We start from the raw sequence: 19,910 nt of genomic DNA on the forward strand, positions 1-19,910 counted from the left end.
TCTATTGTATCTATTGGACCATAAAATCTCTTTCCGGCATTGCATTTTGTACAAAATGAGAGGGGAATACAACCATGCACTTCGGTTATCAATTCGGTTCTCTATCCGGTTCCACAGGATCACATGTAACAGCAAGAAAAGGGGACACAACCTTATGGCTCGATTGTTGAATCGATTCTGGCTATACCCTCAGCCATATGGCTAGAGGGAATATATATCATTTGATACGGGCAAAGCGTGCCTCATCGAAATAACGGTTTTAGACCTTAGGTCTCTTTCGACCAAATTTGTTTCAGGTCATTTGGAGTCAATCTAGCGATGTCCGTCCGTCTGTCTGGCTGGTGTGCACGATAACTCTCGAAGGAAGTATTCGATTTAATAAAAACTTGGTATATCACATTATTATTATCAAACTTAGATCAAGTTCGGAGATGGGCAATATCGGTCAAATTCTTCTATGACATTCCTCACAAAAGGTCGACATTTTCAATAAAATATATCTTATCGCACAGAAAGAGAAAAGATAATTCGATTTTTCTTCAACTTTGCAAATCCAAACATGCGTCAGTGCTAGATCATGTGCGAAAATGGACAATATCGGCCCACTCCATCAAGTACCTCCACCACAAAGGGTCAAAATTTTGATATATACAACTATTATAATATGTGATGTAAGTGTCCGATTGTCCATATATTACACACATCACAATATTTGTATTAACGCAAGGTCTGGTGTGAAGATGGAATATATCGGTCCACTCCTTCTGGTATCTCCACCACTAAGGGTCAAAATTTTGAATATTAAGCTCATAAAACAAGAAATTAACATCCGATTCCATTCAGACCTGACACGTCTCAATATTGTCATCTACAAAAGATCGGTTATAACGATGGTAGAGATCGGGCCATTCCTTCTGGTACCTCCCACACAAAGTTTCAATGTTTCGAATAACAAAAGGGATTATTAAATTCGAAATAACATCCGGTTCCGTTTATATTTTACGCATCCCATTATTTCCACTAACACAATATCTGCTGTAAAGATGGGATATATCGGTCCTCTCCTTCTGGTACCTCCCCCGCAAAGAGTCAAAGTTTTGAATAAGCAAAACGATTATAAAATCCGAAATAAGCATCCTATTATCTTCAAATTACATACACCACAATATTTTTATTAAAAAAAAACCAAGGTCTGGTTTGAAGATGGCATATATCGGTCCACTCCTTCCGGTACCTTCCACACAAAGGGTCAAATTTCTGACTAACCATGAAGCTCATAAAACGCGGATCTAACATCCGATTCCATTCACACATTGTACATCTCAATATTTCAATCAACACAAGATCTGTTAAAAATATGGTAGATATCGCGTAATTTTTTCTTTTACCTCTTCCTCATAGGGTTCAAGACCTTCCAAAAACAAAACCCTCATGGGAAACGAAAAACGTATCCAAATCTCTTCAAATTTCATCCACTTACAAACATTTTTGCTAACACAAGATCTGTTATGAAGGTTATATATATTTTCTCGTACCTCACCCACAAAGGGCCAATATTTTCAATACTTATATCTGCCATTACTTATCCAAACATATCCAAATGTTTCTCTTAACCTGAACTGAATATGGAATTTATCGGGATTTATGATTTCGCATAAAATTGGAAATTAATGTTCGATTTCCTTCAAATTTTGCACCAATACTAATATTTTTTCTGTATAAGATGATGTATGAAAATGGAATGCTTCGGCCGCTATATCTGTCATCTCCCGCACATCTCTACATTTTCCAAAAATGTACACATATCTCATATAAAGTATTGGAAGTAGTCGATATAGTCCTAATCTGACATGTTGTAATATTTATATTAGTCTTAGGTCAAATACGAATTGGTCAATATTGGCCAACTGCTACGGAACCTCCCCCATAAAAGCTTATCAGTTTAAATAATCATAAGTCAAGGCTTGGGGAAAAACCGATTGAAAACTACTTTCCTTGTTCTCGTCTATCTGTTACCGCGCGCATGTCTATCCAAATTATCCAAAAATTTGCACATATCTCGCATAAAGTATAGGAAGTAATCGGTACAATCCTAATCTGGCATGTTGTAGTAATTATTTAAGTCTTAGGTCAGATACGAATTGGTCAATATTGGCCAACTGCTTTGGAACCTCCCCATAAAAGCTCATTAGTTTGAATAATCATAAGTCAAGGCTTGGGGTATACATCTGTCGGAAAAACCGACTAAAAACTACTTTCCTTGTTCTTATCTATCTGCTACCGTGCACATTTTCCACATTTTCCATAAATTTGTACACATCTCATGTAAAGTATAGGAAGTAGTCGTTATAGTCCTAATCTGACATGTTGTAATGTTTATATACGTCTTAGGTCAGATACGAATTGGTCAATATTGGCCAACTGCTTCGGAACCTCCGCCATAAAAGCTCGTCTGTTTTAATAATCATAAGTCAAGGCTTGGGAAACTTTCCTTGTCGGAAAAACCAAAACTTTCCTTGTTCTTATCTATTCTAATATTGAATGGAGAACATTTCAGGACTGATTGTCCTTTTATTCATCTGGTCTTGCATATCTACGGAGCGCATCATTATATTTGAGTGTGTGGGTCATAACCTTTATTATCTAACACATTATCCTATGCGAGAGCGCACAAAATCACCGAATTGTACACATGTGATATTTTATTGCCGCTGTGAAAGTGATAATTTTTAAATATTTATTTTTAATTGTTAGATTTTTCCAGCGACTCACCTCACCCGCTCTCCAAAGATTTTGTACACATCTAAATTCCTCAAAATTTGAGTGTAAGTATTTAATCCACCTTAATATACCCAACAAAACTATTTAAAAATTAAGCCATTAACAACAGCAAATGATTGCCTACTTTTCACGGTATGTCACATACAAAAATAATAGCCTACTTTTAGGCTTAAATATTTAATAATGCAAGCATTTAGTTGCAGAGCGCGCGTGTATCGTTCAGGTCATTCAACTTGAAGGAAATTAGATCATGGCTAAAGTTTTTTTTTTTAGTTCATTGTGTGTGACAAGTGTTGCGTTAATGATTCATGCACAACAAACATGAATTATTTGTTTATAATTAAAATTGATGAAATTGAGGTTTATCTGTGTGTCAGCGAAAAAAAAAAATAAAACAGAAATCAATGACAATTATAAACACAATTGTTGTTGTTGCTGCTGTACTTCAACACTTGAGGTTTCTATAGAAATTTTTGAGAAATAATTGATGTAATTAATATGGTCATTGTCTATATGTATCGGCAATAATTAAAATGGGGAAAAATTGGTTCAAGGCAAAAATTGCAGCGTAAATTATTTTTTTATTAGAGATTTAATGACAAAATATTTCCATTGAAATTTGGTCATAATATGAAAGCAACATTTGTATTTGGGATATCAAGGTAAGAGGTTGAATTCCTAAAACAAAAGTGATGGAACAGGCGAGGAATCAAGTAAAAGCGAAAATATTCTGGATGGTATATTAAAGCCTTGGGCACGCAAACATTTTGACCGCAGATCTTGGATATTTCAACAGGACTCAGCTCCATCGCAATCAAAACACGCGCCACCTGGCTTCATTTCCAGCGCACAATAGCCACCAAAATCTCCGGATACCAATCCGTTGGACTATTATGTTTGGAGTATTTTGGAAAGCAAGGTTGGCACTAAAAAATACCACAGTGTCGATCAGCTCAAGCAAGTGCTTTGCCAGGAATGAGCCAAAATACCGCAGAAAAACATTTGCGCAGCGTGTGACGGTTTCGCACCTAAATATAAATATTGCGACGTGTCAGGTTGGGATTACTTCCTTCACTTTATATGAGATATGTGATAATTTTTAGAAAATGTTACAATGTGCTTGAGGTACACGATATAGTCGAACGAAGCGTTCCATTTTCATACTTTATCTAATATAGATAAAAATAGTGGTATGGGCAAAATCACAAGAAAACCGAACATTTATATCCAATGCTATGAGAAATCATAATTTCCATATTCAACTCAGGTGTCTGGTTGAGAGAAATATTTAGATACAGCAATTTGTAAAGAAACGCTGACTTGTTTCTCAAGTCATGATAAATACGCTTTTTTTGAGCGTTTTGTTTATCAAAATCTTGAACCCTATTTGGGGCAGATACCAGAAAAAATAGCCCGATTTCTACCATATTTATAACAGGCATTGTGTTGATGAAAACATTGAGATTTACCAAGTCTGAATGGAATCAGATATTCATTTCGTATTTTATGAGCTTCAAGGATATTCAAAATGTTGACCCTTTGTGGGGGAGGTACCAGAAGAAGTGGACCGATATATGACATCTTCACACCAGACCTTGAGTTAGTAAATATATTGTGATGTGTTCAATTTGAAAAGAACAGGAAGCTTACATCGGGTTTTATAATCGTTTTGCTTATTCGAACCACTGACCCTTTGTGGAGGAGGTACCAGATGGAGAGGACCGATATATCCCATCTTCACAGCAGATATTGTGTAAGTAGAAATAATGGGATGTGTGAAATATGACGGGAACCGGTTGTTATTTGGGATTTAATAATCGCTTTTGTTATTCGAAACTTTGAACCTTTGTGTGGCAGGTACCAGAATGAATGGCCCGATCTCTACCATCGTTATAACAGATCTTTTGTAGATGAAAATATTGAGACGTGCCAGGTCTGAATGGAATTGGGTGTTAATTTCGTGTTTTATGAGCTTCATATTCTAAATTTTGACACTTAGTGTGGGAGATACCAGAAGGAGTGGACCGATATATTCCATCTTCACACCATACAAATATTGTGATATGTGTAATTTATAGACAATCGGACACATTACATTTTATTATGGTTATAATTATCAACATTTTGACCCTTTGTGGTGGAGGTGATTGATGGAGTGTACCGATATTGTGCATTTTCGCACATGATCTAGCACTGACCCATGTTTGGATTTGCAAAGTTTAAGCAAAATCGAATTATCCTTTTTCTTTCTTTGCGATAAGATATATTTTTTGAAAATGTCGACCTTTTGTGAGGGATGTGGCAGAAGAATTTGACCGATATTGCCCATCTCTGAACTTGATCTATGTTTGATAATAATATTATGATATACCAAGTTTTTATTAAATCGAATATTCCCTTCGATAGTTATCGTGCGCACCAGCCATACAGATGGACGGACATTGCTAGATCAACTCCAAATGTCCTGATACGGATTTGGTCCAAAGAGACCTAGTATCTAAAACCTTTATTTCGATGAGACACGTCCTGGCCGTATCAAATGATATATACCCTCTCTTGCCATATGGCTGAGGGTATAAAAACTAATATCCAGATAGATTTGAAAATGTTTTTCCCAAATTACGTTTTTTCTTTAATATGGTGATAATTTATTTAATTCTTAGCAAAAATGGATAACGCATCTGAGTGTGGCACCAATATTTATTTTAATTACATTTTTCTTGAATTATTTTCCTAATTTTTTTTTTAATTTTTTAGGAAAACGATTAGAACTTCCAAAAAGTTCCAGAATATTATTTAATGTCTTCTGAAACCAAATGCTAAAATAAAACTACTTATCACATAACATTTACAAAATTCTGATGAAATACTTACAACGCAAGCCTTAACAGACTTCCACAAATTCCTTACAAAGTCTTCAATTTTGCTGCTTTTTCTCTGGACCCAACTGATGATCGGAGTATTGGGGTTGCCCGTTTAAAAAAAGTGTTAAAAAATACAAAAAACGGCAAAAATCCAAGTAATTCAAAAAATTACAAAATTAAAACAGAAAATTATATCACTTTATCGAGTTGATGAAGTCGTTGTATCGAAAACGAAACTTCTATCTCTTCTCTTATCTTTTTTGTTGTTGTTGCGTCCTCGTGTTTTCGTACGAATATTTTTATGCTTATTCGTATGTACTTTTTGGTCGTTGGTAAGATTTTCTTTTGTGTGTGTGTAACTCCCGTTTGATTATTTTTTTTTTCTCTCAATTACGTTATATGTGCCGCACATGAACACACACACTCAAACACATTGATACACCCACTCACAAATACACAGTGATGATAATTATTTTTTTTTTTTTTTTCACTTCACTTGTGATTATTTTTCTTTTTTCACACCTTTTCTATGTAGCAGCCGTTTGGCGTTCTTTTTTACGTGTGAAATTTCCTTACGGCTTTGCCTCCTTTTTTCTGGGAAATGTGTTAAAATAGTGTTGCCTAGTTTTAGGCGTTGCAAAAATTTCTCCCTTTGGAAGGCGGCTTAGATGGCGTTTTTTTTTCGTGTATTGAACAAATTTTACGATTTGCAGTCACATGGTTTTTGGGGAGGGTGGGAGTTGCTTCTTTAATTCACAGCTTAGAAACGAATTCGAATATTCGATTTCCTAGTTAGTTTAGGGTTAGCTCTCCAACCAACCGATGAAGTAAATGTCAGGTGGAGAAATTTGTATTGGTTGGTTACGCTCTTCTTTACTTGATTTTGATTTTTTTCTTAACCTTGTATTGGCGATTACGTTGATCTATGGCAAAATCATATCGCGATCTCTGCACATTTTCGCTAATTAAATGAGAATTATAATCGTTGAGAAAGTGTAAAACTTTTAACGAATACGTTGTGGCAAAATTATTGAAACTCTTTTGGGAAAGAAGTCTGGCGAAGGGCAAGTAATGACTTGGATGTCTTGTGGGCTTGCAATCGGGGGGTTGTTTGCAAGAGATGCAGATGAGGTTGCGTATCCTACAATGACACTGAAATTGTATGGATCAAAGGTTACAGTGCTCCACTCGCAATTGGAAAATATTAGTTAAGCCAATGACAATGATGATGTTGATTGAATGCTAGCCAATATCCGTGCTCAGGTTCTAGTCTGGCGTTTGTTGCTAATGACCAATGTTGATGGCTGTAATGAACAGTGCGTTAGATGTTTCGTTGGGTAAGGCTAGGCTATTAGCTTGGGATAGGCAGGAGATCCAATCGATTGGTAAATTATATAGCTGCTTAGAGTTTTATGTGCTCTCTTTCTCTCTCTCTCACTTCCCAATCTCTTACAATTGCTTGCCTCGGGCTTACTTGCTCTGGCGGATTTCCAAAAGTGAAGGCTCTTTCCCTCTTCACTGGTGATGCCTTTTGCAGAGCATTCACTCACACACGGCCACACTCTCTCGCCCACTCACTCACCGGCTCTCTTTCTCTCTGGCTTTGCCCTTTTCTCTGCTCTTGGCCTTCCGGTGTGCCTGTAATGCTATTTCCTATTACTTATTTCCGTTGTGAAGCATACTTTCAGGCCGTTTAACAAACTCTCTACTTGTTTCCAGCAAACTTTTAGGCTTTTCAAGGCAAAGTATTAGATTTTTGATTGATTGTTGCAGCTGTTCTTATAGTTGTTGTTGTTGTTTCGGGTTAACAAATATTGAATATATCCATGTAACAAATATCTACTAATCTACTCTGGTTTCTCTGTGCGGAGTTCTCACCGAGTTTAAACAATTTACGGCTGTTTTAAGAAATGAGTCGACACGAGGCGATATCTTAACATGGAAATGTTTAAATCGCTTTAGGCGAAAGTTTTGTTCGGTAACGAAAAGCGAAACTTAAAAAGTCCAAATTTTCGTTAAGGATTTAAAAAAGGCAGCCATTTAGTTTAGGTTCGTGAAAAAATGTTGCTGTTTTTGTGGGATTTCCTTTTCCGAGATTTCCTTCTACGGAGGAAAAACGATACAAGCTACTTAAATTTCAAATTTAATTATTTGTCATTATTCGGTTTGGCATAAATTTTCACTTTTATGAGCTTTTTTGTAACTTTTAAGGAAAATTTAGTTGAAGTAGTTTTCCCAGGTTCGCTGCGTTCGTTTGAAGGCGGTTGTTGCCAATTTTTCTTGTTTCTTGTGTCGTGTTTTTGTTTTTACAACATAACCTTAATTGGTATTATTCACGTCTTTGTCATTTGTTTAAAATCGGTATAAAACAAAACCAACAAAGTGGCCCGACCCACCGCACGAAGTGGCGAAAAAAAGAGACGACCGAAAAATAATAAGCACACTCAAACGCACGCCGCACACACACACTCACTTCGTATAAAGCGTCGTTTGTTTGGAACGGATGGATGGTCTTTCGTAATTTTTCTTTTTTTTTCGTTTTGTGTTAGGCGAAGAAGAACAACAACGACAACAAATAATCGATAAATTAAATGAATTCACGTTTTCATGAATGTTTTATTTTTGTTTGAATTCCAAATTGGTTTAAACAAAAGCCTTGTTTATTTTTGTCTCGTTTTGCTTTTGTTTTCTCTGCACCCCTCTCTTTTCGTATTCGTATTTGATTTTGTTTTATTTCTTTCGCTTGGCTTTTATCAAAGCAAATATTTTAATATTTCTTTCTTTTTTGTGTTTGCTTTTTTTTTTGCTCTCAATTTATTTTGCTTCTTTGATTTTTTTAAGGCGTAAAATATGCTGCTGCTATGGCGTCGCTTTGTTTCGTTTTGCTGTGTTACGTTGAAGAATCACGATTTGTATCTGAATTGTAAACTTAAGTTGACAGACAAATTATGTGTGCTGCAATTCAAAACTGTTCATGTGCTCTCTGTCTCGCTCTCTCGGTGTTACGCTCACACACCGACTGTATGTGGATGAGCAACAAAACATTACTTCTCTTTGTTGTTTAATGTGAGTTTCGTTTGTGTTTTGTTTGCTTGTTCGATGAATGGCATGAATGAATCTCTTGCTCTTACACTGTTATTTAGTTAAAGTCCGCCAGTGTTGTCATCTTGTGGACAGTTGAAAATCGCACTTTAACTAGAAAGAAGGAAAAGTTGAAATTTATCGAATTAGTAATGAAAATAGGTTATGAAGAAAAGTTAGCGTTAAAACTTAATATTCTAAAGGAAGTGGCGCCCATCCTTAGCGATTAACGATATATAATATATTGGGCATATAATCATTAAAATTGACATTATATATGGTGTGTTTTATTAGGACGCTCTTGATATTAATACAGGGTGAGATGAAAAAACTGCAACCAACTTAAGACTGATGTCATTTGAAAGCTACTCGTCCGAGAGCTGTTAAAATCATTTCGGTGACAGTTCGTAATAATGTTTACAAGCGCACAAAAGCATTTTGGTGAGAATTTTTCAGAAAAAAAAAGTTATTCATGATGGAATTCAAGCGTGATAGTGTGATTTCCTTATATATGTCTGGAAACCACAAGTGGCTATCGTTAGAGCACCCCAGCAATTAAATGTGAAAAAATCTTTTGTGTCTCGTACCATCGCTCGTTACCGTGATACTGGTAGCGTAGCCCGACATATGTCAAGGAAGTTGGCGAAATAAACAGCAACATCAGAAGAAATGGTTCGAAAAGTAAAAAAGCGACTTGATCAAAACCCGCGTCGCAGTGGCCGAAAAATATATAGCACGCTTTTTGTGAATGTAATTGGTAGCCACTGCATTTTTTCACAGTGGCATCTTCAATATACCCTCCAGCGTGAAAAGGAGGACATATTAACTTTGTTATTTCGTTTGTAACATCCCTAAATATTCTTCGTAGACATACCCTATAGGAAAATGAAGAGGGGATTATTCCGATGGTTTACCCTTAGTCTACATATTTCAACAGGATAACGACCCGAAACACTGTTTACAATTTGTTAATTGGCCCGCCAGAGCCCCGATCTAAGCCCCATTGAAAATCTTTGGTGCATCATAAAACGGTCGGCTGCGGCTAAAAAATCTGCAAACAAAGCACTACTCCGCTTTGTGAGTTCTATGGGTAAGAGGTGTGCAGAGATTATATTACGAAAAGGATTCCCTAGAACATACTTACCACAAGAATGCTTGAATTTCATAAAGTCTAAAAAAAATTACGTTTGCGATATTTTTGTCCCAATGACTTATTTGTGTGAGCACTCTAAAATGAATTTAATGTGCCATTTTTGTTTTGAGTTTATTTTTTACTTTTTTGCTAGAAAATATATTATTTTCGTTAATTTGTTCCATTTTTATTTTATTTTTTTTTTTAACAAAAAAGTTATTTTTAAAAAATCTACTGCATATATCGTTTGGAGATAGAGTCTTTATTGTACGAGCACAAGTGTATATTCATAGTCAGTATAAAAGTCAACGTCGATTTAACAATGTCCGTCTGTCTGACTGTTGAAATCACAATACAGCCCAACTTATTTGATGTAGAGCTTAATTGGCAGAACAATTTGTATTGTGTCTAGGATGGTTGGTATGAATATATGGTTCCACGTTTTGGAATAGCCACCATGTAACGGTACCTCCCTATTTTCGGTGTATTCATGATTTTTGCCACATTTTTTTCACGGATCTGTCTAAAAATTGGTATTTGTAGTTCGAAATGGGTTCTAGCTCTGGTGGCGGATCATTGTATTTATAGGTCCACGTTTTGGTAAATTTTTGGCACATTTTTTCCACGATATGATCTACAGATTGATATATGTAGTTCGAAATGGGTTCTAGCTCCGGTGGCGAAACATTGTATGTATAGGTCCACGTTTTCGTATAGCCACCTTATAACGGTACCTCCCGATTGCCGGTGTTTTCATGATTTTTCCACGGATTTGTCCAAAAATTGGTATTTGTAGTTCATAATGGACTCTGACCCCTGTGGCGGAACATGATATGTATAGCTCCATGTTTTCATATAGCCCTCACATAATGTTAACTCCGTACAGTATTTTGATGATTTTTGCCACATTTTTGCACCGATTTGTCTTAAAATTGGTATTTTTGGTTCATAATGGGTTTTAGCTCCAGCGCAGAACATTGAAAATTTTTGTCCACGGTTTGCTATAACGCATAAATAACGATACCTAACGATATTCGGTATTTTGAGAATCTTTCATGAGGTCGACTCCTAACCTCATTACAAAACGGTGTAACTAAAAAACGAAAAGGAAAACGCCGCGAAATGATGTTTCTGGTTCCGTGGCTGAAAGGGAACTCTGTTTAAAACATTTTCTTTACACTAAACCTTACATCTAATGCATTTACACATGCATTTGCGGGAAGAAACGAAACGTACATTATTTGTAATCGACCCTTTTATATCCTCTATTTATGGCCGTGACATTTATTACATTATTTATTACCGACCATAAGCCTAGCATATGGTAAAAACATACATCTTAAGTATTTTCTTTATTTAATTAATTTACATTCTTCGAAAAAGACAAATAAAATAGAGATAAGAATTTAAAGAACTACATTCAAAGTACAAAATATTTATATAACAAATACAATTTCTACAAAACTAAACAATCCTAGTCACATCTACCCACGAAATTGTTTCAAATTCGGTATTTAGAAGATTTGGTAGATGACAATCCTTGAAGTATAAAATTGTCTATGGAGGTACCCGTTTTGGAATAGGCCCCAATACATTTTTTATTATTTCCAAATATTTCTTCGATTTTATGTGATTTTGTAAAATGTTGTTGACTTAAATTGAAATATATATTTTCTAATTTCTTTTTTTTTCAGAAATAATGGTGCTGTGCTTCTAAATTACAAATTTTGTTTTTCAATGTCGTTTTACTGCTCTGCTATTTTGGTTAGGAAAGGTACATATTTTGTATCTTATTTTATTTCTTCTGACAACTGTAAATTTTATATAAATCAATTGATTTGCTTTGTATGAATTGCAAAAAAATCACTGAATTAGCATTACTTCTGAATTTCACAATACGACTTGTCTTTTCTCTCTTCCTTGGCTGGCACGAAATTGTCACGTTTATTTCACGTTTTCCATCCCTTTATCAATCTCTTCTAGATGTTGCTTGAACCAGTTTATTTTACATTCGATTGAAATTCCTTGCCCATTCTTCTTTGCAAAATTTGCACATGGCTGGGTAATTATTTAGATTTAACCCAGTGTGTGGCCAAGACGGGTTTGCTTAATTTTCAAAGAGTATCCCTCTCAACAATATGAAGGGCTCACTGCTATACCGAACCAAGTCATGAAAAATAAAAAATGCCGAAACTAGTGCCAATGTCCCCGCATATGGCAACTCTGTTTACTCTGTAAAGCACAATGTCAAAAAGTGTTTCGTTCCAAAGATAACGTTAAAAAACCTAAGTCCACGACTGTCATTTTCGTTTTTATTCAAAGCAAAAATGAACCAAGTCAGTGTGTTTCACTTTGAATCAGCGTATATATAGATATCAGCAATGATTCAATGTTGATTTAGTGATGTCCATCCGTCTGTCTGTCCATCTGTGGAAATCACTCTAGCTTCCGAGGCGTTTGTAGTAGGTTGATAAAATTTACTCAGATGTGTGTTTGGTCTACAGGGCTTTTGGTATTGGAAATGATCGGTATTTTGATGACTTTAATGACATTATTCACCAATTTTTTTCATATTTCGTATTCGGTATTATGATGTTTTTGCGATATTATTTACCGGATTTTTTCAAGTTTCCTATTTGAATATTGTAATGGACTATGACAAAACTTGGCTGTGCAGGTCCACATTTTCGTATATACCCCCATATTACGATAACTCTCTATATTCGGTATTTTTATGATTTTTAAAAGTATTTTTTAATATCCAAATCCTTTCCAAATGGTAGAGGGTATTCAAAGCTCGGCCCGACCGAACTTACTGCTTTTTATTTGATATACTTTTTCCTAATACACATTAAAATAGTATGGGCACAATTACAAGAAAATCTTACATTATTCCATATTCATCTCATGTTTCTGGTTGAGAGAAATATTTAGATATAGCAAGTTGTAAAGAATCATCGACTTGTTTCGCAAGTTATGACAGATAAAGGCATTGATAATTGTGACCCCTTGTGGGTGATGTACCGGAAGTGGTTCGCAGATATATTCCATCTTCACAACAAATATTGTGTTAGCGAAAATGTTTGTATGTGTGAAATCTAAAGGGAGTTGGATGATTATTTCGTTTTCTTTCAGTTTTGTTTTTCAAAATCTTGAACCCTGTGTGGAAAGGTACCAGAAGAAATGGTCCGATCTCTACCATCTTTATAACAGATCTTGTGTTGAAGGAAATTTTGAAATGTACCCAATCTGAATGAAATCGAATAATATCGCATCTTATGAGCTTCATGGATATTCAAAATGTTGACCCTTTGTGGGGATGATACCAGAGGTAGTGGAGCGATATATTCCATATTCACAGCAGAGCGTGGGTTAATAAAAATATTCTGATCTGTGTAATTTGAACACAATCGGAAAATTTCATCACATTTTATAAGAGTTGTAATTATTCAAAATGTTTACCCTTTGTGGGGGAGGTACTTGTTGGAATGGACCACTGGAGCACTGACCGAATAAGGATAACTTTCGAATATGTGATGAACTTAACATGAAAATAAAATTCGATGAAGACGAAAATACAAATTTAATTTGGCAAAAGGAACTTCACTTAAAAGCAGCACAGCTAGCTCGAGACTCACTGAATACAGAAGTGCCATCTGATGAGCACTATTTCTGTACTTTCGACATTCAAAAAGCATTGCCTTTTCCAAAGCTATCAACATCAGTTGCTTATTACAAGCGAAACATCAATAATATTTAGTCATAAAATGAACAATTTATTTATTTTTTTGACTTGGTTCGCTTTAGCTGTAAAACCTTCAAATTTTATTCAGAGTAATAACGAACCAAAGCAGGTTTTTTGTTTTTGAATATTTTTTTAGTAATATATTTAAATTATTTTTCTTTTAACTTTATATCATTAGTTAATTTTGAATATAGACGTTTACATTTTCTTTTGGTAGACTAAAATATTGCTTCCAGAAATTAATTGCAGTACATTTACTTTACCTCTAACTATCTTGGAATTATGTTTTTATGACTTAGTTCGGTATAGCTGTGAGCCCTTCATATAACCTCTTTCGCTCTCTCTCTCTCGCACACACATTCCTTTGCAGAGAAATATCAAGAGTAGCGCATGTGCTATGTTGTGTGTTGGCCCCACACATCTATTATATTTTTATGTATCCAAAAATCAACAAAGTGTGAGAGGGAGAGGGAGTCCGCTCTCTCTCTCCCGGCCTCTCATTATCAAAGAGTCCGAGCCTGCATAGCCAAATGAATAATTGATTATGCACTTTTTGCCGGTTTCGTTTACAAGTGTATTTTTCGGGTGGGGTGGAGAAGCATCGGATTCTCAATGGAACAGATGTAAGGCAGAAGTTATGTATGGCCTCGGTCTGTCCGTTCGTCGGGCGGTCGTTTGGTCTAGAATTTTCCATGAACATAAACTACACAGAAATGTTCTGAGTTGAATTGTTGTTTTTTTTTTTTTTTGGCAAATGGCAAATATGCTGTGGATTGTGTAAAAAGGGGTGAGGAACTATTGAGGTCGTTTGGTTTTGTTGCCATATAATTCCTTTTTTTCTCATTGAATGGGTGTGTTTTGCAGAAAACAAAAACAATGATTTCATCATGACTCGATGCCTAGTCATGCGAAGATTGACAATGAAGAGGAAAATAATAGCTGTGGAATATAGTTTTTTGTGTCATAAGAGAGTCAAAACACACTGATAACTAAAGGAATTCTTTTGAACAATAGAACTTATATGAAGGAAAGTTCAAGAGGAGAAGAACGTTCGGAACAGGGAAGTCGAAACCAGCGTGAGTCTCTGACTAATACTCAGTACAAAACCTGACGAATGCAAATACAACATTTTCGGAAGTTATGATCGATCAAAAGTTTGGGGAACACTCCACTAGATCCCAAAAATAAAATAACTACAGTTAAACCCATTGGTGGCAGTGTGAGAATTTGACGACACTTGCGACTTTTGGAGTGGGAGATTTAATTTTTATAAGATCACTATGGACCGATAATTATATAAGAGTATACTAGAGAAACATTTAAAGGAACTTCCAACAAGAAAATGATCGGAAGTATTCAGCTCACGTAGTCCGAGTCTGGCTCCTTTATTATGTTCCAAGACAAATGAATTCACCTTTCCCGTAGCCAGACCTTAATCCCATAGATTATGTTTGGGGTATGACATTATGAAAAACCCGAATACCATCACTAATTCAAGCATGGTCTGAAATGACACCCGATATAACTGAAAGTTGAATGTCTTCCTTGCATAGACGTCTAGCAGCTGTTATTGACGGTAATAAAATAAAATATTAAAATTTCACAAAAACTAAATATTTTATAGTAAACAAGTAAAAAAGTTGTAAGTTCGGTCGGGCCGAACTTTGAATACCCTCCACCATTTGGTACAAATTTGGCAATTTTCAAAAAAATAAAATCCATTAAAAATTCTGTTAAAATCTTAAAAATACCGAATGTAGCCGTACGTATACGACGACGTGGACCTGCATAGGCAACTTTTGCCATAATATATTATAATATTCAAATGCTTAACTTGAAAAAAAAAAATCTGTTTATAATGTAGCTAAAATAAATAAAATACTGAATATAGGAAGGTACCATACGTGGACCTGCAAAGACAATAGGCTGTAGTATCTATTACGAACTTCAAATACCTAATTTGAAACAATTCCGGTAAATAATGTTGCTAAAATCTTCAAAATACTGAATATCGGAGCGTACCGTTATATGGGGGCTATGCGAAGACGTGGATCTGCATGGCCCATTTCCTGTCTTAGGCTGTAGTATCTATTACGAACTTCAAATACCAAATTTGAAACAATTCCGGTAAATAATGTTGCTAAAATCTTCAAAATATTGAATATCGGAGGGTACCGTTATATGGGGGCTATACGAAGACGTGGACCTACATGACTCATTTTCTGCTTTAGGCTGTGGTATTCATTACGAACTTCAAATACCAAATTTTAAACAATTCCGGTAAATAATGTCGGTAAAATCATCAAATTGCCGAATATCGGAGGGTACCGTTATATGGGGGCTATTCGAAAACGTGGACCTACATGGCCCATTTTTAATACCAAAAATCCTGCTGACACAATACACATTTGGATAAATTTTTATCAACTTACTTCATTTCGTTCGGAAGCTAGAGTGATTTAAACAGACGGATAGACGGACGGACATCGCTAAATCGACATAGAATTTTATGCTGATCAAGAATATATATACTTTGTGAGGTCTAAAATGTATATTTCGAGGTGTCAAAAACGGAATGACAAACTTAATATACCCTCCATACTATGGTGGAGGGTATAAAAATGAATTAATGTACACCTGTGATATCTGTTTGTAGTCTTCTTTTTCCAAAATTTTTAGGGATATTTTTTTCAGAAACATGTTACCCAATTATTCAATAATTTTAGACTTTTGGGAGTATTTTAATGACTTCCAATCCAATCCGTTTTTTTTTTTCATTTTTTAATGAAATTTAAGCGATATTTTTGATTTTAAATTTAAACCCAATAACATTGGATATTTTTGGATTTCCACAAGAACCTCCAAAGCAATACTCGTAGTGGTTTTAAATTCATTCGATTTTTTTTCTAGTAACTTATATTTAATGAGTTTTAATTTTTCATACTTTCAGGAAAATTTGTGGAGTTTTTTCGAAGCTGTGTTTCAATGAACATGAATGCTTTAAATGTGTTTTACAAAGGACTTGATTTTTAATGATTTTTTTACGATTTTTGTCTCAGGGATCTCATTGCAGAACTTTTTGTACATTCATTACGGAGCCTCTTTCTATAATTTTATTTATTTTGTTAAAGATCTCATTGGTGGCTTTAATCCTTTTTCGGTAAACCTCACTGGTGGACTTTTATGAATATTTTTAAAAGACATTTTTCAGTTGCCATTCGTGGATTTAAGATTTATTTCAGATTTCTCATTTGTGGATTGTTTTAAGACTTTCTTCATTTTTTTATACCCTCCACCATACTATGGAGGGTATATTAATTTTGTCATTCCGTTTGTAACTCCTCGAAATATTCATGTCAGACCCAACAAAGTATATATATTCTTGATCAGCGTAAAATTCTAAGACGATTTAGGCATGTCCGTATGTCTGTCTGTCTGTCTGTTGTAATCACGCTATCTTTCGAACAAATTGAGATAGAAGGCTAAAATTTTGCACACATGTATTTTTTCCCAGTAGGCAGGTTAAGTTTGTAAATGGGCCATGTAGGTCCAAGTTATCATATAGCCCCCATATAACGGTACCTCCCGATATTCGGTATTTTGATGATTTTAGCGACATTATTCACCGGAATTATTTCACATTTGGCATTTGAAGTTTGTAATGGATGCTACAGCCTAAGACAGAAAATTATCTGTGCAGGTCCACGTCTTCCTGTAGCCCCTAAATAACGGTACCCCCGATATTCGGTATTTTGATGATTTTAGCGACATTGTTTACCGGAATCGTTTCAAATTTGGTATTTGAAGTTCGTAATGGATACTTCATCCAAAGTCAAAGAATGAGCCATGTAGGTCCACGTCTTCATATAGCCCCCATATAACGGTACCCCCGATATTCGGTATTTTAATGATTTTAGCGACGTTATTTACAGGGATTGTTTCAAATTTCGTATGTGAAGTTCGTAATGGATACTTCAGCCCATGCTAGAAAATTGTCTGTGCAGGTCCACGTCTACGTATAGCCCCCATATAACAGTACCCCCCATATTCGGAATTTTGATGATTTTAGCTACATTATAAACAGATTTTTCTTCAAGTTTCGCATTTTAATATTGTAATAATTTATGACAAAAGTTGCCTATGCAGGCCCACGTCGTCATATAAGCATTCGGTATTTTAAAGATTTTAGCAGAATTTTTAACGGGTTTTATTTTTTGGAAATTGCCAAATTTGTACCAAATGGTGGAGGGTATTAAAAGTTCGGCCCGGCCGAACTTACAGCTTTTTTACTTTTTTAATTATGTTTTCGGGACTGTTTATTTCCTTAAGATTTTTTCATCGAATGAGACGTTTCAGGATTTCTTTTTCAGTATCCCGAATTTTTGTGAAATCTTTTAATGACCTAATGTTATTCTTTTCAGGAACTTAATTGGTGGATTTTTATGAATTTTATAAGGGACCATTTTTTTTAAGTTACCTCATAAGAGAATTTTAAGATTTTTTCAAGGATCTCATTCGTGGATTAAACATTTACTTCACGGTCTTCGTTGGTGGATTTTTTTAATTAATTTTTTTTTAATTACTTCGGATTTTTACTTAGAACTTTTCAGGAACCCTGTTGTTGGATCTTTTTTAAGAATTTGTTTGTAGTAACTTCATTTTTAAGAATTTTTTTCCTTTTTTTTTTTTGACCTCATACGTGTATTTATACCCTACACCACAAAGTGGTCGGGGTATTATGTCTTTGTGCATTTGTTTGTAGAAGGCAAAAGGAAACGAGATAGACCCATAGTTCATTTTGATGATCTGCATAGAATCACATTCTGAGTCGATTTATGCAGGTCCGTCCGTCCATCTGTCTGTCCATGTATTTTTGTAAACAAATTACAGATCGCATTTATCGCCCTATCCAGATGAAATTTTGCACAGATCATTTGTTTGGCCTAAAGACGAAACCTATTAAAATTGGAGATAATCGGCAAAAATTTAGATGTAGCCCCCATATATATCTTCGTCCGATTTGCCGTTTATTGTGCACCATTCGTGTAATAGTATGGAATTTTGGACATACAACCTAATAAAGCCTGAAAATAAGTATGCCAAATTTGATCGAAATCGGTTCAGATATAGCTATAGCTCCCATATATATTGTTCATCCGATTTGTTATTTTTGTCCTCCGCTGCCGTAATATGCACTCTGTAACAACAATATTTGGGGAAATATAGGAAATACAGCTCAGAAATACCTTTGCCAAGTTTTATCGAGTTCGGTCCAGATTTAGATATAGCTGTCATATATATCTATCCGATTTCAAGTTAATTGTGTACCAAATGGATAATACAAGCCCGGTATGAAAAGACGCAAATGCCTCGACAAATTCAGTAGAAATCGATTCAGAGGAGGATAATCCTCCCATATATTAGTTCTTTTGGACTTTTAATTATTACTATAATCATAGTTGGTATGATTTATTTTTCACAAATTTTATTTGCTATGTGAAGCTCTACTAAATATGCAAAGTGGTGTGGGGTATCATAAAGTCGGCCCCGCCCGACTTTAAGACTTTCTTTACCGATTTTTTTTTTCTTTTGGAAACAATTTTCAATGTGGATTTTTAATTAGCATTTTTAGGATGTTTTTCCAAATTTTTCAATTTTTTCAGGAACTCTGTTGTTGGATTTGCTTAATAAATCTGTTTGTTTTTAAGAAATTTTTTTTCGAGGATTTTTAAGAATTTTTTCAATAATATATTTTTAAGACTTTTTTTCAAAGACCGTTTCTTTCGAAAAATTTCCAATGACCATCATTTGTTGTCATTAGCATTATTTCGAATTTATTCATGGAACGCAATTTTTGCATCTTTTAAGATTTTTTAAAGCACATTTTAAAAATAATCATTAAAATTCCAGAAAGTTATATTCAAGGATCTATTAATTACTTTCGCATCACTTAATTAAAACGCTGCTATATTTTCAATCACATATGTTCTCTTAAACATATTTTAGCCCATCCTCTCAAATTCTGCCATGTTTTCAACGAAAAAATTGTAACGCGCTCTCTCTCTCTCTCCCTCTCTTTAACTCTTTGAAATTGAATTATTTTTATTCAATTTCTTAAAAAATTGCATTTGTTTTTTGATATCATTTTTTTTTTTGCTTTTTGTCACTTCATTAAATATTCATTACATTTTTGTGGTCGTTTGACGAACTGGATTTTGTAATTCGTGGTTTTCCGATTTTTTTCGTTTGTTTTCTTTGCAGCTGTTTTGTTGCTGCCTTCTGCTGACACCATAATTTTTATCACTTG

General features: G+C 34.8%; 1 protein-coding gene across 1 annotated transcript in view; it reads right to left on the bottom strand.

Annotated features, from left to right (window-relative positions):
* LOC101895781 (protein FAM13A) overlaps positions 1-19,910 on the bottom strand; it is a 175,629-nt gene that overhangs the window by 125,530 nt on the left and 30,189 nt on the right. Inside the window, exon 3 of the mRNA XM_059125790.1 lies at positions 5,656-8,840. The gene's annotated coding sequence lies outside the window, so the exon portion shown is untranslated. The remainder of the gene's footprint in view (positions 1-5,655; positions 8,841-19,910) is intronic.

This window comes from Musca domestica, unplaced genomic scaffold (genome assembly GCF_030504385.1).
Source record: "Musca domestica strain aabys unplaced genomic scaffold, Musca_domestica.polishedcontigs.V.1.1 35, whole genome shotgun sequence".
NCBI classification, from domain to species: domain Eukaryota; kingdom Metazoa; phylum Arthropoda; class Insecta; order Diptera; family Muscidae; genus Musca; species Musca domestica.